At 37.9% G+C, this 17,799-nt stretch overlaps 1 protein-coding gene and 1 pseudogene across 1 annotated transcript in view; one reads left to right on the forward strand and one right to left on the reverse strand.

The window, feature by feature from the left end:
- Positions 1–1,913, reverse strand: part of LOC109080767 (nuclear receptor corepressor 1-like) — an 86,229-nt gene extending 84,316 nt beyond the window's left edge. The window contains 1 exon segment of the mRNA XM_042757369.1: positions 1,704–1,913. The gene's annotated coding sequence lies outside the window, so the exon portion shown is untranslated.
- On the forward strand, positions 1,049–17,747 carry LOC122145171 (annotated as a pseudogene).
- The last annotated feature ends 52 nt before the right edge of the window (positions 17,748–17,799 follow it).

A 17,799-nucleotide genomic window follows, 5' to 3' on the forward strand; every position in this document is an offset into this window, starting at 1 on the left:
ATTCTATATGAGAAAAATCTGATTTATATGCATAAAATAAACAATATTACAACGTACAATTGCACAAAAGACTGTAAATGCACAAGCGAACTTAACCATGCTAGTCGTGTGGTTCCGTTGTGGATGCGCTCTTCCCTTAACAACGAGCTAAAACACTGCTAACAAAGATTTCATTACAATATTTTACAGTAGCTAATAATCTCATTATAATATGACAGACTTGCCCTGCACATGTTGCAGTTCACTGTATTTTCCTTTTCGAAGTGTTTCCAATGTTTCCAAATATTTCAAGCAATTAAAACCCATCATGGTGAACAGTGTGCATCTGAAGCGTCTCTGCAGAAAATAATGCATTATTTATCGGCTCTAAGACATCGGCAAAATTCTCTTATCGGTTTGATAACGATAACAGAAAAATTTACATTTATCGGCCGATACCGATATGGTGGCCGATATATCGTGCATCCCTAATTAACAACCAACCAGCATTGCTTTGGAAGTCATCTTTGAATGCAGAGGTCTAAAGGCAAATCGACCTGGGTCTGTCACCTTCAACAGAACGGCACAAAGTCTGGGCTGTAAGTGTGAATGACAACCCTTTTTTTTTTTTTTAACCCTATGCGGTTATGAACTGTGAACTTCTGCTTTAAAGGCAGTCTTTGTGCTCTGCACCCTAATTAATAGGTCTGAAGTTGAAAATGTATTGAAGGGTTTCTGTGTGCTTATCGACAATTTGACATGCCAGAAGTTAACACTCACCAACAACAACAGTTGGAAAGTGACTAAACCATGTCACCCTCGATTGTATCAGAGTACCTTTCACACTCATACACTAACCAGACATGAGAAGTCGGTGGCTGGAACTAAAATGCTGGAAGGTACTTTCCCTTTGTGTGTCCTATTATGAACCCACTGTGAGAGAAAACAAATCTGGCTCTTAATGCATTGTGTATAGTGGTGGGGAATATTAAGATATGAATATTAAGATATGCATTCAAAAAAATTGTCTAACAGATACTTTTTTCCAAGCATGCCATGTGTAATCAACATGGGTAATCTTAAAGGCTGATAACTACAATATTACTCCTTAACAGACTCTGTTGCAAAGAACGGTCATCAGTTGTGACACACAAACACACACATACAGGTGCACAAGTCCAAACTTTATGTAATTTCCAGACAACAAAACCGACACAAATCCTCACCTGGCTTCACATTCAGCACTCTGTTATTCTTGCTTCAAGCATGAATTTACAGACTATTTGGTGTATTTACATGCAATAAAAGGACACCACATGTGATAAGTCGCAGCTAATGTGTGTATGTGACAGGGCGGACTTTAATAAAGCTGATTTTCAGAGTAAACTACAGGCTGTGGTATAAACTCACACTAATGCGTTAGCCAGCAAGCTACTTGCTGTTAGTTCATACGAGGAAAACTATTTAACCGGAAACTAAAAATTTTCGGCTACACAGACATGTAAATCAACCCCAAAGGAGAGCGTCTATATAATTATTATTATTAATATATATTGCAAAATACGACGGGGGAGAATCTAAAAGGGAAAGCGCCGTTAGCTGAATGTTTCACCTTTGCATTCAAACCCGCGTCGCCATCTTGAACATAAGCGCCGAGCTCTCACTAGCCTGCGTGTAATCCATCTCAAAGAGGCCAAAACCTTCACATTAAATAAAACACTCACCTCATGTCCTTAGAGACACTCCAGTAAGCGCTGAAAGGCGAGTCAAACGTGCTGTAATGTAATTCGTCGGCAGTGAGACTGCGCGAACTCTCTCACACACTTCAAACACGGGCGAGTTATTGTCCTCACTCAGTCGTGGATATGAATTCAAGTCGCTTTCCATATGATTCTACAACAGAAATGAATATGAGTCACAGATTACACCGGGTTCTTCTTGTTAAATGCAGGGTGGCTTGCATTTTGTGCAGCTCTGGTGCACCTGAGGAGACGAAGTGAAAGAGTTTCCCTCAAGCGAACAGGATGAAGCGGTGTGACGTTCAAACTCTCCCCACAGGCAGCCTTCACCCCACCCAAACCTGGATTACAGGAAAGATGCGTTTTATTAAAATAATAGTAATAATCTTTTCAGAAAATAATTGATTCCCTTATTAATAATTGCTTTGCATATGCTTCTTTGAAATTATTCCAACTCAGATATTTGTTAAAGATAATTTGTCATGCAATTGTGTCTTTTTTGGGACATCAAAATTATATGCGGTATATAGGGTGGAAATAGAAAATAATATTAAAGTGTCTTACAATAAACCACATTTTATTTTTTGTGTGTGTGAACAATTCGCTCTGCAGCTCCAGAGGGAACCACTGGTCAGGGAAACGATGTTCCACACGGACTCTTTCATGGCGCGGGCGAGATGTTTGTTTCGGTTACCATCATACTTGTCTTTGTGGCTTACACCATTTCTATTAAGTTTGTGTATTACAGATATGGCCAATTATGGCCACACTTACGGAATAAAATATCCACCCCTTTATACACCGTTGGAAACTCAAATTTTTGTCCGACACACGTGAGGTCCAGCGCGTCCACACGGAAGTCCGAGGACGAGAAGCCGCGCGTGACAGCCAGCGAGACCCGAGCTCTGTTAGTCACTGCACATCCAGATGATGGAATGCATGTTCTTTGCACCTACAGTCTTAAAAACTTGTTGAATCACACGCAGCTCTTTATTTGTTATGTTTTGTCGACAGGTAGGTTTACTATCCGTAAATAAATCATATTCATAACCATAACCTGAATCGTTTTTCTCAGTTCTAACTAACTTATCGAAATAAAGAAAATTTGAGCTTCTGCTGAAGTATTTTGGGATGCTTGTATAATGTAAAAGAGACACTTAAAATATTTCTGCAATGCTCAGGCAATTACAACAATCAAGGACTCCAGCGCAAAAAGGGAACTGCTTTGACAGCTGTGCAGTTCTAGGAATCCCATCTGACCATTGTTACCATCATAGATGACAAGTAAGGCCAGCACACAGGACACACAGTTTTCATCCCAAAATGTAAAAGCCTGTCCTCATTTACTCACCCACATGTTGATCCAAACGTGTTCACTAAAAGTCACTATCATTGTATGGGGAAAAATAAATGTTGACTGGAACTGGCCTTAAAATATAGCTAATTTTTTTGTATACCACAGAAGAAAGAAATTAATTAATATTAAGTTTGAAACAACATGAGGGTGTGTTTTTGGAAAAATCTAACATTATAACATCTGAAGAACATAATCAAGAATGTCATCAATTAAGGTTTGCCAAGGTTGCATTTTATTTGAACAAAAATACAGTAAAAACAGTAATATTATATTTGAAATAGTATTATGATAAATATAATTTAATGTATTTTAAAATGAAATGTGTTCCTGAATTTTCAGCAGCCATTACTCCTTCAGTGTCCCATGATTTTTTAGAAATCATTCTAATATGCTTTTTTTGGTGATCAAAAGCATTTTTTTTTTTTATTATCAATGCTCAAAACAGTATTTGTTGCTTAATATTTTTGTGGAAATCATGATACACTACCATAGAAGTTTGGGGTAAGTATGGAAGAAATAGGCCTACTCTTAGTCTAGTCTGCTAGGACATATAATTTATCAAAAGTGACAAAAGATTTATAATTCAAATAAATGCTGTTCTTTTGAACTTCACTCATCAAAGATTCCTGAAAAAATGCATCATCATGGTTTCTACAAAAACATTAAACACCAGCATGTGTGCATGTAAATAAATAGAAGTATGTAGATGATCAACAGGTTTTCGTCCACAATTCAGTTGCTTTTAATAAATTAACATGATAAAGACCTCACTTGATGGGTAAGATGGGTAAGCCCAATAAACATTTAGGTTCGGTTCAGCCATCCCCCTGAGGCTTCAGCTGCAGTGAGGACATGCATTTAGGGTGTAATGTATGTACTATGCTGGCCCTGGCCCCTCCTCTTCTCCCTCGGCTGCCCTGTGAGCAAACAGTGGCCAGCCTACCTATAAAATAAAACACCTCCATTCTTGTCACAACAGAGGCACAGACAGATCAAGCTGATGTATGGGTCACCAGAGGAACATAAACGACCAGGCTGGGAGACTAAAGAGGACAGTCCTCCACCCCCGCGAGAACTCTATAGTGACACAGCCTGAAAACTGTGTCCACGGGGCAGGATTGTCAAAATGTGTTGCCACAATATCAGTTTGATGATGTCATCTGTGTGTGTTATCTCAGTCATGGTTGAATTTGCAGTGTTTTCCTGAATCATCAGCTCACTCTAATAAACTATCAGCTATATTCCAGATTTCCAAAAATACTGGCCACCCAAAAAGGTTTCTCGCTACCACACATATTCCATCCTTGATTAGCTGTGCCAGAGGTCTGGCTGAGTTGCAGATCACTAGCAGTAGTCTTAAAGAAACACACATAAACTTGCGGTGACTTTAAGACTCTTACTGTTTTTTATTTGATTTCTATTTTAAAGAAATGCTGTTCTTTTGAACTTTATTCTTCAAAGAATAATAGAAAGAAATGTATCAAAGTTTCCACAAAAAATATTAAGGAGCACAATTGTTTTCAACTTAAATAACAGAAATTTTAAATCAGCATCTTAGAATGATTTCTAAAGGATCATGTGACACTGAAGAAGTGGAGTAATGGCTAAACATATTAAAATAGAAAACAGTTATTTTAAGTTGTCATAATATTTCACAATATTACTGTTTTTACTGTATTTTTGATCAAATAAACACAGCTTTGGTGAGCATTAGAAACTTATTTCAAAGACAAAAAAACTCTTCAGACCACAAACTGCTGAATGCCAGTCCTGTTCATGTGGTTATTAAATGTAGAATTTTTTTGTGGTTTTTGTTTTTAATGTTTTGAGTTATAAAAAAAGCAAACTACCTTTGCCAGTGGTGGTTAAGAAAAATCACGCCTGCATGGAATGGACTCTATGCACCATCTCTTGTTGGCTGTGACAGGACAAAGCAATCTTGATAGTATCCACCTTTACACTTAAGGTATTTAAAGCTAACTGAAAACTCACTACTAACACGTTTTTAATGACTACTAAAATGTTATGGTTTAGTACAATTAACCAAAAAAAAAATTATATTTATATATATATATATATATATCTATATATATATATAATATATATATATATATATATGTATAATATATATATATATATATATATGTATATATACACATATATATATATATATATATGTATATATATACCCCCTATATATATAGATCTATATATATATATATGAGTATATATATGTATATATATATATGTGTATGTAATATATATAATATATATATATATATATATATATGATACTATATTATAATGTAATATAATTAGTTGTGATTAACAGTTATTAGAAATATGACAGAAAGAGTTACTACTCAGTTTGCTTTGGGAGAATACTATACTGGAACTTCTATAGCAAAGATTTTAATGGAAATGTAGCCAGTGACCAAGCTTAGAGTATATTTTATGTATAAAAAGTACATTTTATATTTCTTATTGTAATCTTAAAAATCCTGATTAAAGATTGTTTGAGTTTCCTGAAAACAACAATTAATAACTTGCTTGCAAATAAACATATTTTGTCTCCACACTTTTATTAGGCATTTTATTGGAGAAAAAAAAAAGTATTTTAGCTCTTTAGCTTGCTTCTTGGCGTTGGTGTTATCATGCTTAAATGCTGCAGAGCACCAGAGGTCCAAAACTGAAAACTTCGCCAACATTTAGAGTTGTTAGTTTCTTGGAAGGATGGAAAAACTAAAGCATAATGGCCCCCGGCTAGCTGTCCCCTGAGTATGTGTGTGGACTGATTGTTTCAGAGATTATACTTTTACTTGGGCTGACCTCTAAGCATTCCCAAATTTAACGAGACAATATTTCCTGGTTTGTTGTATGATCGGACACTGAGATACGCCCTTGTTTTGACTGCTTTGGACATGACTGTCAAATTTAGCTCTACGTACAAACCCTGAGTTTGTGTAGTACAAACCCTTTGTGTAAGTATGGGGTCAATGGCAAGTCGTCTTGTTTTAGACCACTCTAGTGGCGGTACGCGGAATCAGGGTGTGTTCTGAGAAGCCTGGGAGTGTTTGTGTGTGCTGACTAGGTCATAAGTATCATGTAAACTCAGACACCCTCCTGGAACTTTCGTAATCAGCTGGCACGACGACGCCAGTCCGCTGTATCTCTCTCCCTCTATTGCTCGCCCTAGCTTATTTTTAAACCTAATGTATACACTTTGATCCTTTCTGATCTTTTCCTTGCTCACCTTTCCCACCATATCTCAGTCTTTACCCAGGAGCTGACACTCTAATCTTTATGATCCTTTCCTCTAGTCATTCACAAGCACGTACGCAAACACGCAAAGGTTTAATTTCACCTCACATTTGGCAAAAACCCAGATGACAATAAATGAGCTTTGGAACAGCATAGATCACTTCACTCTTAAATACTCCATTCGAGGTCATGCTGATTTGTTTTTCTATTTTTCTACAGTATGTCACAGAATTGGCTGGAGATTCAAACCAAACCATAGTTAACTGACAACTGCAAGATGTAATCTTGCAAAGATGAGCTTCTGGGTCTTGCGTTTGCATAGCATGACCTCAGCAGACTGTGGTAATCACTAGCTTTCATGTCCACTTTTAAGCTTTTGTGTGTGCGTGTGTGTCTGTGTGTTTGCGTTGTCTGAGTCCAGCCAGGGTCATCTGGGCTCTGAGCTGGTTCAGGAAAGGTAAGGTCACTGTGTAGTGATCAGGATTGGTGTGGCATGCAATTCAGCTCTCTGCTGTCAGCAGCACTGACCTCTGTTGTACAGACAGTTCTGAACACACACACACACACACACTCAACTGAGTAGACAAAGGTTACATAAGTGCATGTAGTTAGAGTGACAAAGTCTTGTGGACTTTATTCTCAATCTCACGGCAGCATTGCCACAGACTGCTCAGTCACGTAAAATTGTATGCAGAACTGGAAAAAACTGGTTGAAGTCTGCAATTTATCAGTCCACCAGAAAACAAAGGTGCTTAGTCTAGTCGCTGGATTTACAAAGTTTACAAAGAGCAATAGGGATGCACAATTTATCTGGGCCAAATGTTGCAACTTGCCATATATATATTATATACCCACACACACATACACACACACACATATTAGGGGTGCAACGGGTCTCGGTAAAAGACTGAACCATACTGAAACCATGACCCCAAAACCACAATACATACCGAGCCATAAGAAACTTGAACCGTTACACCTCTAATACACACACACACACACACACACACACATATATATTTATTTATTTATTTATTTGTGTGTGTGTGTGTGTGTGTGTGTGTGTGTGTGTGTGTGTGTGTGTGTGTGTATATCTTAGAGATGCACCAATAGTAAATTTCTTATCTGATACAGATACAGATGATTATTCAAAATGATATGTGGTGATACCGAAAGTTTGGTTTTCTTAAAAGGATAGTCCACACAAAAATGAAAATTCTGTCATTAATTACCCATCCTCATGTCATTCCGAATCCGTAAGACCGCCGCCATTCACGAGAGTAACACAATGTATGCGTGTGGTGCTTCTGACGTAGAACGTGCATGCGCTGCCGCCTTGTTTACAAGCAGAGGAAAGCACACGCTTGCATTATGGCACTCTAGTGAATGGGGATGGACACTGACTCAGAAGAGAAGAATTGTTGAATAAAGTCATAATTTTTGTTTTCTTCTTTGCGCACAAAAAATTAGTCTCGTAGCTTTATAAAATTACGGTTGAACCACTGATGTCACATGGACTATTTTAACAACGCCTTTACTACCTTTCTGGGCCTTGAACATTTCCGTTGTGTTGCTGTCTATGGAGGGTCAGAAAGCTCTCGGATTTCATCAAAAATATCTTAATTTGTGTTCCGAAGATGAATGAAGGTCTTACGGGTTTGGAATGACATGAGGGTGAGTATAAAGGGAACCCTCTCATTTGGTATTAGAGGTTAAAATGAACAACAACAACACTATTATATACAATGCTATTTATTTTCAGATATAATAATCACATTCAAATAAAAACGTTTATATACAACACGATTGCACATAAGCTACTTTTCATAAAAACTTGAAAAATGTATTTGAACATGCATATATAATTAACAGCACATAAGCTCCCTATAGTGTTTTTTTACAATATCAGGTCGAATTGTAATCAGTGCATCCCTACCCTAAATATGTGAAGAAAACGAGCAGGTTGGACACTGTACATGTTGATCAGACAGCCTCTTCCTGTTTAAGCTGGTGGTTTTTAGCCAGAATTAGCTGCAGAGTGGATCAGACTTTATGCCAACTCTCAAAGGTCTGACGTGAGACTATGTAGACCTCATAAACTTGTGGTTATCATCTCTAATTATATTATCTGCGTAGACTTGTTTGCTGGCAATTTGAAGTTGTGTTTTTGATTCATTGAATTGTTAAGACATGCATTGCACAGCATATGTGAGTGTGTGTGATATCCATTTCATTTTACACACTGACTGTAAAGTTCTGTTGTATTTTAACTTGTGCCATCTCAGAGTGTGTTCTTGTGGGCTCTGAATGGGTCGTGTGACCCTCTTCTGCACAGTGCACAGCTGCTCTGACCAAGGCAGTGCATCATGGGAGTGCTTTTGTGACAAGAGCACATCTGAACACGCTCCACTGAACACACTCTCCACTTTCTTCTCTCTCTTGTTCTGTATTGTTCAATGAGGCAGATAGATGTACTCTCCATTTGTCTGAGCACAGACCACACAGTCCACCTGCGTGGCAGGGTGACATCAGGTTGAGTGCCTGTCCTCCTTTTACTTCCTCTGACAGTTCTCTATCATGTGTTGAGAGCTTTAAATGGGTGTTATAGGTTAGTTTTTGTTAAGATTATCCTTCATGTTTTCCTTAATCTGGGAAAATATAAGAACTGTTTCTCAAGAAAGAGTTCTTGCATTTCCACAGAGGCTGTCTGAAGATTGGACTGTTTGCAACAGCAAATATTTTTTATAATTTTATTTCAAATGAAAATTTAATAATTCAATAATTAAATGTGAATTTAAAGAAAATTACTACTAAAGAAAATTACTACTACTAATATAATATAGTACAGATGTCCATTTCCATTAAATATAAGAAAGAAATCATGCTAATGGTAAAATTTTTATACTTTTGAAAAATAAAGTTGTAATTATATGATAAAAAAAGATTAAATTAATAGATACTGAGTCATAATTATTAAATAAAAAGTAAAAAAAAAAAAAAAACTGAGATAAAAGTGGAAATTATATATGAAAAATTGATAACAGGCCATTGAATTATTGAATTATATGACTTAATGCACACACAAGGTGGTAATGCAGCCAAGCAGTGGCACTCAACAGTGTCAAAAAAGTGATGTTACCACCACCTTGCTTCTGAGAAAATGTCTTGTGGCTTTTCAGTCACAAACTATGTTATCAAAAAAGTTGATGTTGGGGCAGCGCTGACAAGAAGTTTCCGTGCCCTCTGTTCTTTATGTTATTATAACTTTTTCACTCTTAATTTTGATTGTTTATCTCATAATTATCAATTCAGCTCACAATTGAGTAACAACTATATATATATATATATATATATATATATATATATATACATACATACATATATAAAAACTCCATAAATCTATGCAAATACAAATGTGAACCTGTGCTCATTTCAGTCAGAACTTGTTTGTGCCAGAAGGGTTAACTGTCGTTCAGCAGTCAGCTTTTCCCAGTATGCACCAGGGCCTTGTAACGGAAAGGCAGCCGGGGCCCCATGTGACCAGACAAAACAACGCACACACACACCGCCTCCTCAGTAGGCAAAAGTTCATCTGCTGCATTCAGATGCCTGTAAGCAATTACACATTCACATGCAGCGAGCGAGTGAGCGAGCATGAGAGAGGAGGGAGGGAGGGAAAGGAGAGGTTACTATGGGGCATTTGACACTGTTGCTATAGTGAGGCCAACATTCTGCCTTGATCCATCCTCAAAAAAGATCAGATAGATCATGTCTTTTTTCTTTATTTGTTGATTTTAATATTATTTTCTCTTTCTGTGACATGTTCCTTTATTCTTGGTTCTGCGAGGTTAAATGTTAAAGTGTGTGTTTTTTTTCTTGATCCTTCTGCAAGTTTGATTGTTATAGCTACATTGGCTTGGTTGGATGTTGTTTGGTTGGGTTATTTCATTTTGTTTGGGGCAGGACTTTCATTTTGCAAAAGCAATGGTAGAGGAGGAGAGTGTTTTAAACGTAATTACTATTACAATTATGACACTAAGGATGCAGAAATTGCAATTGGAAATTTCTTCGCTTTAAAAGACAGTGCAGTAAAATGTGCCTGAGCATGCAGAATTGTTGTTGACTTTAGAAAGAATGTTTTGCATGTGTGCTAAAATTATTAAAGCAACAGAACACCTTACTAGTCCTCTTGTTGTATCAAAGCCATATAGACTAGTCTTTTTTCCTTTGAAAGAAGAATGTGAAGTTTTGAAAATTATCTTGGCTGTTCCATAAATGAAATTGGGCCCAGGTTGTCAAGTTTAAAAATGCCAAAAAACATCCTAAAAGTACCGTAAAAATGGCCCATATGACTCACTCACTTTTCTGTAATTTTGGAGCTGGACATAACCAGTTCTCATTCATTTTTTAATTAAATGAAAAAGAGCAGCTAAGATATTCTTCAGAAATTCACCTTTTCTAAACATTTCTAAAGTTATAAAATGTTTAAATTCTTCAAAAGTGTAAAGAACAAAATAGAAGCCAGAATTAAAGCTGAGTGTGTCCACAAAACAAAACATTGAATGTCTGTACATTTGTGAGGTTTGGGGTGAATAAACTGCAAGAAATTAATGTTAAAAGGTTTAAGACTATAAGAACAAACCCTAATGTTTGAGCAATATAAAAACTATGCTGACCTACAAGCTAATAATTATACTTTTGCTTCAGCTGTGCTGCAGAATACATCATAAGACATAAATTAATGACAATAATTGTAGAAAATCAACGTTTTCTATAAATTGTGTAAGATAAGAAAGATGTCTTGGCATTATTATCTCTTTTTCATAGAATCTACTCAGTCTGTTTGTACATCAGATCTGTCCATACTCTCGTCTGTCATATCCTAACTGTTACTACACCCGTAATTTCCTAGTCACTCCCTTTCTATAGCCAGCATATCACCTCCGCCCACCCCGCCTGTGATATGGTGTCCTCCAGAGCCGACCCCATGACCCTGTCCAGCATTTGATTTGTGTGCAGATCCATCACAAAGGAACAGAAACAACTGTCAAGCCCTATTGTGAGTAGAGTAGAGAGGGAGGTGGCCTCAATTCAACTCACTCTTTTTTTCTGTCTTTTTATCTGTCTCTGCCTCAGTCTGACATTCACTCCTCACTTCTTATCTTACCTCGTGACCTTGAGCTGGGATTTTGCTGATGGCTGTCTTTAACACATTCATTGCCAAATGGTATGCAATGCCAGCCCAAAACTTTCAGCCAATCACAGTCCACTGTGCCCTGCCATATCCAGTATCTGACCACTGAATCAGTGTAGATACAGAGTCCTCCAGCGGTTTTGTTTGCCCTCCTGCCAGTCAGAATCCATTACACAGCAACTATGTGGGGTGTTCTAGTGAAAGTTGTGTGTGTGGGAAAGAGAAAAAAAGAGAGAGAGAGAGATTGATGCGTGGCCCTTGTTTTCCCTGAGCTGTAGTTACAGATGAATGAGAGGGAAAAGTCCGGGTGACCTCTGATCCCAGACTTCAGAGAGGACTGTGGGATGCATTCCAGCTGAGCGCTAGTGAGACTGTGGCAGTAAATCAGATAGAGAGACTCTCGCTCACCGCTGCAGCCCCCAGGCCAAAACCTGCCCTTCCAGGACCTTGTTGTTATGTTGCAAATGTGTTTGTGTTGGCACATAAATGCTTTTTGCTCAGTCCAAATCAAAATTACACATAGAACATGAACAGCGCAGTGAATATACAAACCTCTTCCATTATTTGTTTTTAGTATTTTATATAATGCTACTCATTAGTTGTGCTTGTTAAGTCAAAAGTCACTATTACCATTGCTCATACTTATGGTGGGGAATTATGGTGAAGTTCCAAAAGTCACTATTACCATTGCTCATACTTATGGTGGGGAATTATGGTGAAGTTACGGTAAGCAAACCTGTAACCCTTAGGATTTATTGCAGCTTTTGTTTGCTTACTTTACGGAAGAAACAGAAATGATGGGCATATGTGCACACAAAATTTTAAAAATCTAGTTGCTTACATGTCTCCGTTTCTTTCTTTTTCTCTGTAATAAAAGTGTGTGAAATCTCCATATAATGCTTTTATGTTTGTCCCTCCTCTCCTTTTGTTCATGCAGAGAGCTTCCAGATGACCCAGCAGTCCAGTGGAGCACTGCACTGATCTCCTCTCTGATCCTCAAACACATCCGAAACTACAGCATAAGTGTGGTAGGAAACTTCTAGAGTGTTATCTGCTCAGGACCACCTTATCCAAAAAACTGTATGTATGTGTATGATTTAAAGCTCCTGAAATCCCTCTAGAACACGTCAGAGCAGTTCGACATGTTGTGAAGTTGAGACCAGTGAGAAGCCTAAATCTATGAAAGAGCAGAGTGCACTAAAAATTCTAAAGAAACTGGAAACAAGTCTGTGCTTTTTCATAGAATGTTCCCAGATGATATCTTAAATGTTTGTTTTGGTTATTATTAATAGTGTATTGAGAATGAATCTGCACTTAGACAGAAAAAAGACTGATAAGGGAACGCAAGGTTGCAGATAAACTTTAGCACACACCAAAAGATAAATATATAATAAATAAACAACGCAAGGTTGCAGATAAACTTTAGCACACACCAAAAGATAAATATATAATAAATACGCTGCTGCCCCCGCGAAACCCCCCCCCCCCCCCCCAACAACCCCTTTTTTTGGAGCCTCCAAACACCTTTAACTTTAGCAAACAGCGGGATACGTTGTGTTGCTTGCGCGTGATGTACTTACGTAACTTGATTGTGATTGACGCTGACGTAATCTCGTAATGTCTGGGACAAAATTACAAATTCAATAATGTATATATGTCGTATATACCCGTAATATATATATATATATATATATATATTAATATATTTTATATATATTATAGGCCTATTTTTTTATTTGTATCAGACTTTTCTGCAAACACCATTTAACAAGTATTGAAGTAACCCTGTTCACAGGGTAAGTTTAAAATTTTTGGCTGAGCCCCCCAGCGTGAGTTTTTCAAGGTGATCGTTATTTAGATGTGTCACTTTATGGTTTCCATGGGACGCGGCATTGCTTTGTCAAGTGACACACCGCAGAAACGAACAGAGCTGAATGAATGATGATCTGCTTTCGAACGGAATCGTTTTTTTCCTTTTTTATTCAAAATATTTCCACAAAATTTGTTAGATATTTTATGAAATAGCTGATATTCCGATGAGTTCAAATATACCAATATCCCGGAAGTGTTTTGTCAAACAAACACCTTTATGAACGATCGCGTTAGAAAGCATTGGTATGCGCGACGGCATCTTAGTTTGTGCCGCATACGCAGTTCAGAGAATCGGATCTGTTGGATTTACAACACGTGAATTCATCCACTTCTCCAGCGAAATACATAAAGTAAGTGGATGGTGAACTGGGAGAATAATAGAGTAAACTTTAAAGTTACTTACACAATGTGTATCTGATATGCATAAAACGTGTCTAATTATCATGGAAAGGATTATTTATTGCCTCGTCCTTTGACATCAGTGTGTATTTTACAAACGGTTTCTAAATGTATTGTCCCGAAAGTACTTATATGTCGAGAAAACCTAAAATAAACTATTAGGTGGTTGAAAACACTGCAAAATTTCTTGATGAACAGCTCTGAGTCTGAGCGCGCCTGTCTCGTGGCTCAGCGCCAGCCAACGCGCGAGAGCACATTTGAATTTCACGTCATGCACTGACCGGTGTTATCGTACACTCCAGGACCAGCCTAGACTGATCACACCGGTGTGATCGTACGTGCGAGTTCGCTTAAATTAATTGGTACAAAAATATATAGGGCCTATATATTTTTTTCCACTTTTTTTATAGAAATCATCTCGCGACCCTGCGCCGGGGTCCCACGACCCCCCGGGGGGTCGCGACCCCCCCCTTTGGGACCCACTGTAAAAAGATAAATATATAATAAATAAACATACAATAATCTGTCTTATTTTTTAGACCTCTCAAAATAATGTTAAAATAAGGTTTTTAGGATGTTTAGTAAAAGATCTCAGTAATTGGCTGCATTTGGGTCGGTTGTTGTGGTTTAGTTAGATCTTTCCTGAAGGATGACTTAAAATTATTCAAGGAGGTTTAGTCAGATCTCAGTAATTGGGAATTTAATGAGGTTGTTTTATTATTGGTATAATTTTAATATTTGGGTGAACTAACCCTTTAATGGATAAAATATTTTTAATTGTTGTTTCTGTTTGTTTCCCAGTTTCTGTTTATTAAAAATATTAAAACAAGCAGCCTTGTCATAATTATAGCAGAAATATCTTACCCTATATTGTGGGGGGCTTAGAAAATGTGTTGGACAATGAGTCAAAGAGGCTGAGAACCACTGATCTGAGTATTTTCTGCAGAGACTCCAGCTTTTCACTGTGCTAACCTTCCTATCTGATAGCTTGAGTCTTTCTCTTGAGGTTGCTTATCAGTAAGATTAATTCACTCAGGCGAGCTTTTCATTGGCCCCCTGTATTTACCCGTAATTACACATGCTGTAATATCCCATAATACCGCTGAACTCGGCTGAAGCAGACACATGAAGTTCCCCAGGGTCACTGCTGGCAAGCAAATGCAGAGATATCCATCAGCCTGCACTAAGGACTTCCAGAAAAGATCCCCCAAAAAATTAAAAAAATATTTTTCCCTCTTGCACCTCCTCTCTCTTTCTCACGTGTACTGTTTAATGTTTTCTTTCTCCTTCCCTCTCCCTCTTTCTCACCCCGCATGCCATGAAATTCCCAAAGAACGCCAAGCACAGAGGACTAGCATAAACAAGCCAGAAAACAAAACAAAACTTCTTGCGACATGACTTGGTTTACCGCCATCGTCTATCATCTATAAGTGTACATGCAAACATCAGCTGAAATCTTTTCTGCCAGACTCCCAGCTACACCAACACACCAGTCTGACTTTAAACCGCACACTCACTAATACAGCCTGAATCCAGTGGATCTGCACATGGTTCCGCTGCACCCTTAATTTCATGTTTGATTTAAGCCGAAGTGACTGTGGGGTTGGAAATACTGATGTTGAGCTATAACATTACACTCCAATTTGACTTTGGCTTTCAGACGTGTGGGAAAAGAGTGGTGGCCATCTTGTGTGCTTTACCACTCTATCACAAGGAGCAGAGGATTGTGGGTAGGGCATTATTACACAAATAGCCTCCTCTGGTTTTAACAGATGTGCATTACTGCTGTTTGTACCAGACTTTGATTCGGATTCAAAAAGTCTTTGACTCCTTATGCTTTATATAAATGTATATGTTATTGTGTTCTTCTCACAGGTAAATGTCAGTAAGTGTGTTTGCATGCACTTTAAAGTTAGATTTCAGTCTGACTGAAGCCATGATTTATCATTTTAAAAGGTTATGTGTGACAAGTGGGGCGGGGCTGAGAGCCGTGGGAACGGGTCGAGGCCAGTGGAGTAATTGGAAATGAGCGACACCTGGACCACTCACCTGTCTCGAGTCCCACGGAGGAGCTCCGGAAGAATAAAAAGAGGAGCTACGACAGTGAAGGACGAGAGAGTTCCAGGCCTGGATTTAATTTTGTGTTTTGTTTCTGTTTGTGCGTGGCAGTCATCCGTGAGGGGCTGTCGCTCATTTCCAATTACTCCACCGGCCTCGACCCGTTCCCACGGCTCTCGGCCCCGCCCCACTCGTCACATTATGTAAACGCTGTCATGCAACTGAACCCATACCAGTTCGATTTTTGTTTATGTGAAGTCAAACTAACAGACCTAGAATTGCTGCACATACATGTAAAACTACAACTGGCCTTGATGTTGTATGTATACTCAGAAAGATTTTATCCTTTAAATCTTAAATTTCACACTGTGTCTTGTATAATTTGGGCAGACTGACACATTGTAAAATTTCGCTGTAGCTCGATTATTGCCATGCATGTAAACATATTTATACTCTGTCCCTCTGCTGTTCACAGCATTTGGATTTCTCCTCCCTCTCGCTCATGCAGTAGTCTCTTCTGGAAGCTGACTCACCCGCCTCATGTTTGGCAACAATCTACATACCTGCCACAATATATTATTTTGTCAACCATATTTTCCTCCACCCTTGGCACTCTCAAGCTATGTGCAGCAGCAGTTCCCAAAGACAGAATCCCCCGTCTGGTGACACAGCAGATGATACACAGATAGAAATGTTTCCACACAGTTCTGGCAACAGCTTCCACCAAGTCCACTGCTGAGTCTTCAAATTACTGCTTTTCTTTGGCTTGTGTTCTGTCTTATTTTCAAGTTCTTTTCATTTGCTTTTTTTTTTTTCATCTTGTGTTCACCCTTTCATCTTTTGTAACATCATAAATGTATTAACTGTCACTTTTGAAATTTAATGCACCCTTGCTGAACAATAGTATTAATTTCTTTCAAAAAATCTTACTCAACCCAAACTAGTGAGGTTAAAGTATGGTTAATGATGACTAGTGCATTAACAAATGTAAACCAACTGTTGCATTTATCATTCTCTGTTCTATGCTGTGTGTTTCTGTAGGTACTGACATTTGATGGCAGAGGTGTGAGTGGACATGCAAATCATATTGCCATTTACAAGACCCTCAGGTAACCTTGCGCTGATGTTATACAGAAAGAATGAATTCCACAACAACAGGATGTTAGCAATTAATCAAAGTAGATTTGCAAGGTTGAAAAAACAGTCACGTTATACTAAATTATATATATAAAGCAAAAGTTACAATAGCTTCAGCAAGAACAGAGACTGACATTAGGCCAGCAGTTTGATGCTTTCATGTGTCTTGTTACAATTTCAAACGGGAAACAGCCTAATATTGCTTATTTAACATTACCTGAGTTATTTCTATAAGAGTGGGTCCAGATGAAATGGATAATAGTTTTTCCAAAAACATTAAAAAGTTATCGATCCCAAACTTTTGAACGGTAGTTCCACAAATTGTTATTATTTTGTCTTCTTGGAGATGTCTAGCTTCTGAAGAGCAGTATTAATTGTAAAAAAAAAAAAAAAAAAAAAATTATCTCATCTTTTTTTTGTATAAATCGCGAGGGGTTTATAGATTATAGACGACAAAAGGAGTATGCAAACATATGCACTCAGCTGTATCTAGGTATAATACCATTGCTACAAATAATTGCTCACAATACACACATTCCAGCAGAGCAGCAAACACTGAAGCAGTTCAGAAGGAGAGGAAAACCAGATCACCGGTCTTGGATCAGACAGCTTGTTGTTTGAGTGGCTGCAACAATTCAGCGTGAAGCAGGAGTTTTCCTGATACCTTCACACTGTATGAATCCTAATCCTTTCTTCTGCACTAGGGTATCAAAGTTTAAATCATGAATACGGGTGATGGAGGCATCCAGACGACAGGTCTTCAGTTTGTCCCTATCATTTAGGGGGAGATGATGTTTTCATTC

The sequence above is a fragment of the Cyprinus carpio genome, chromosome A5, assembly GCF_018340385.1.
Source record: "Cyprinus carpio isolate SPL01 chromosome A5, ASM1834038v1, whole genome shotgun sequence".
Classification (NCBI taxonomy): domain Eukaryota; kingdom Metazoa; phylum Chordata; class Actinopteri; order Cypriniformes; family Cyprinidae; genus Cyprinus; species Cyprinus carpio.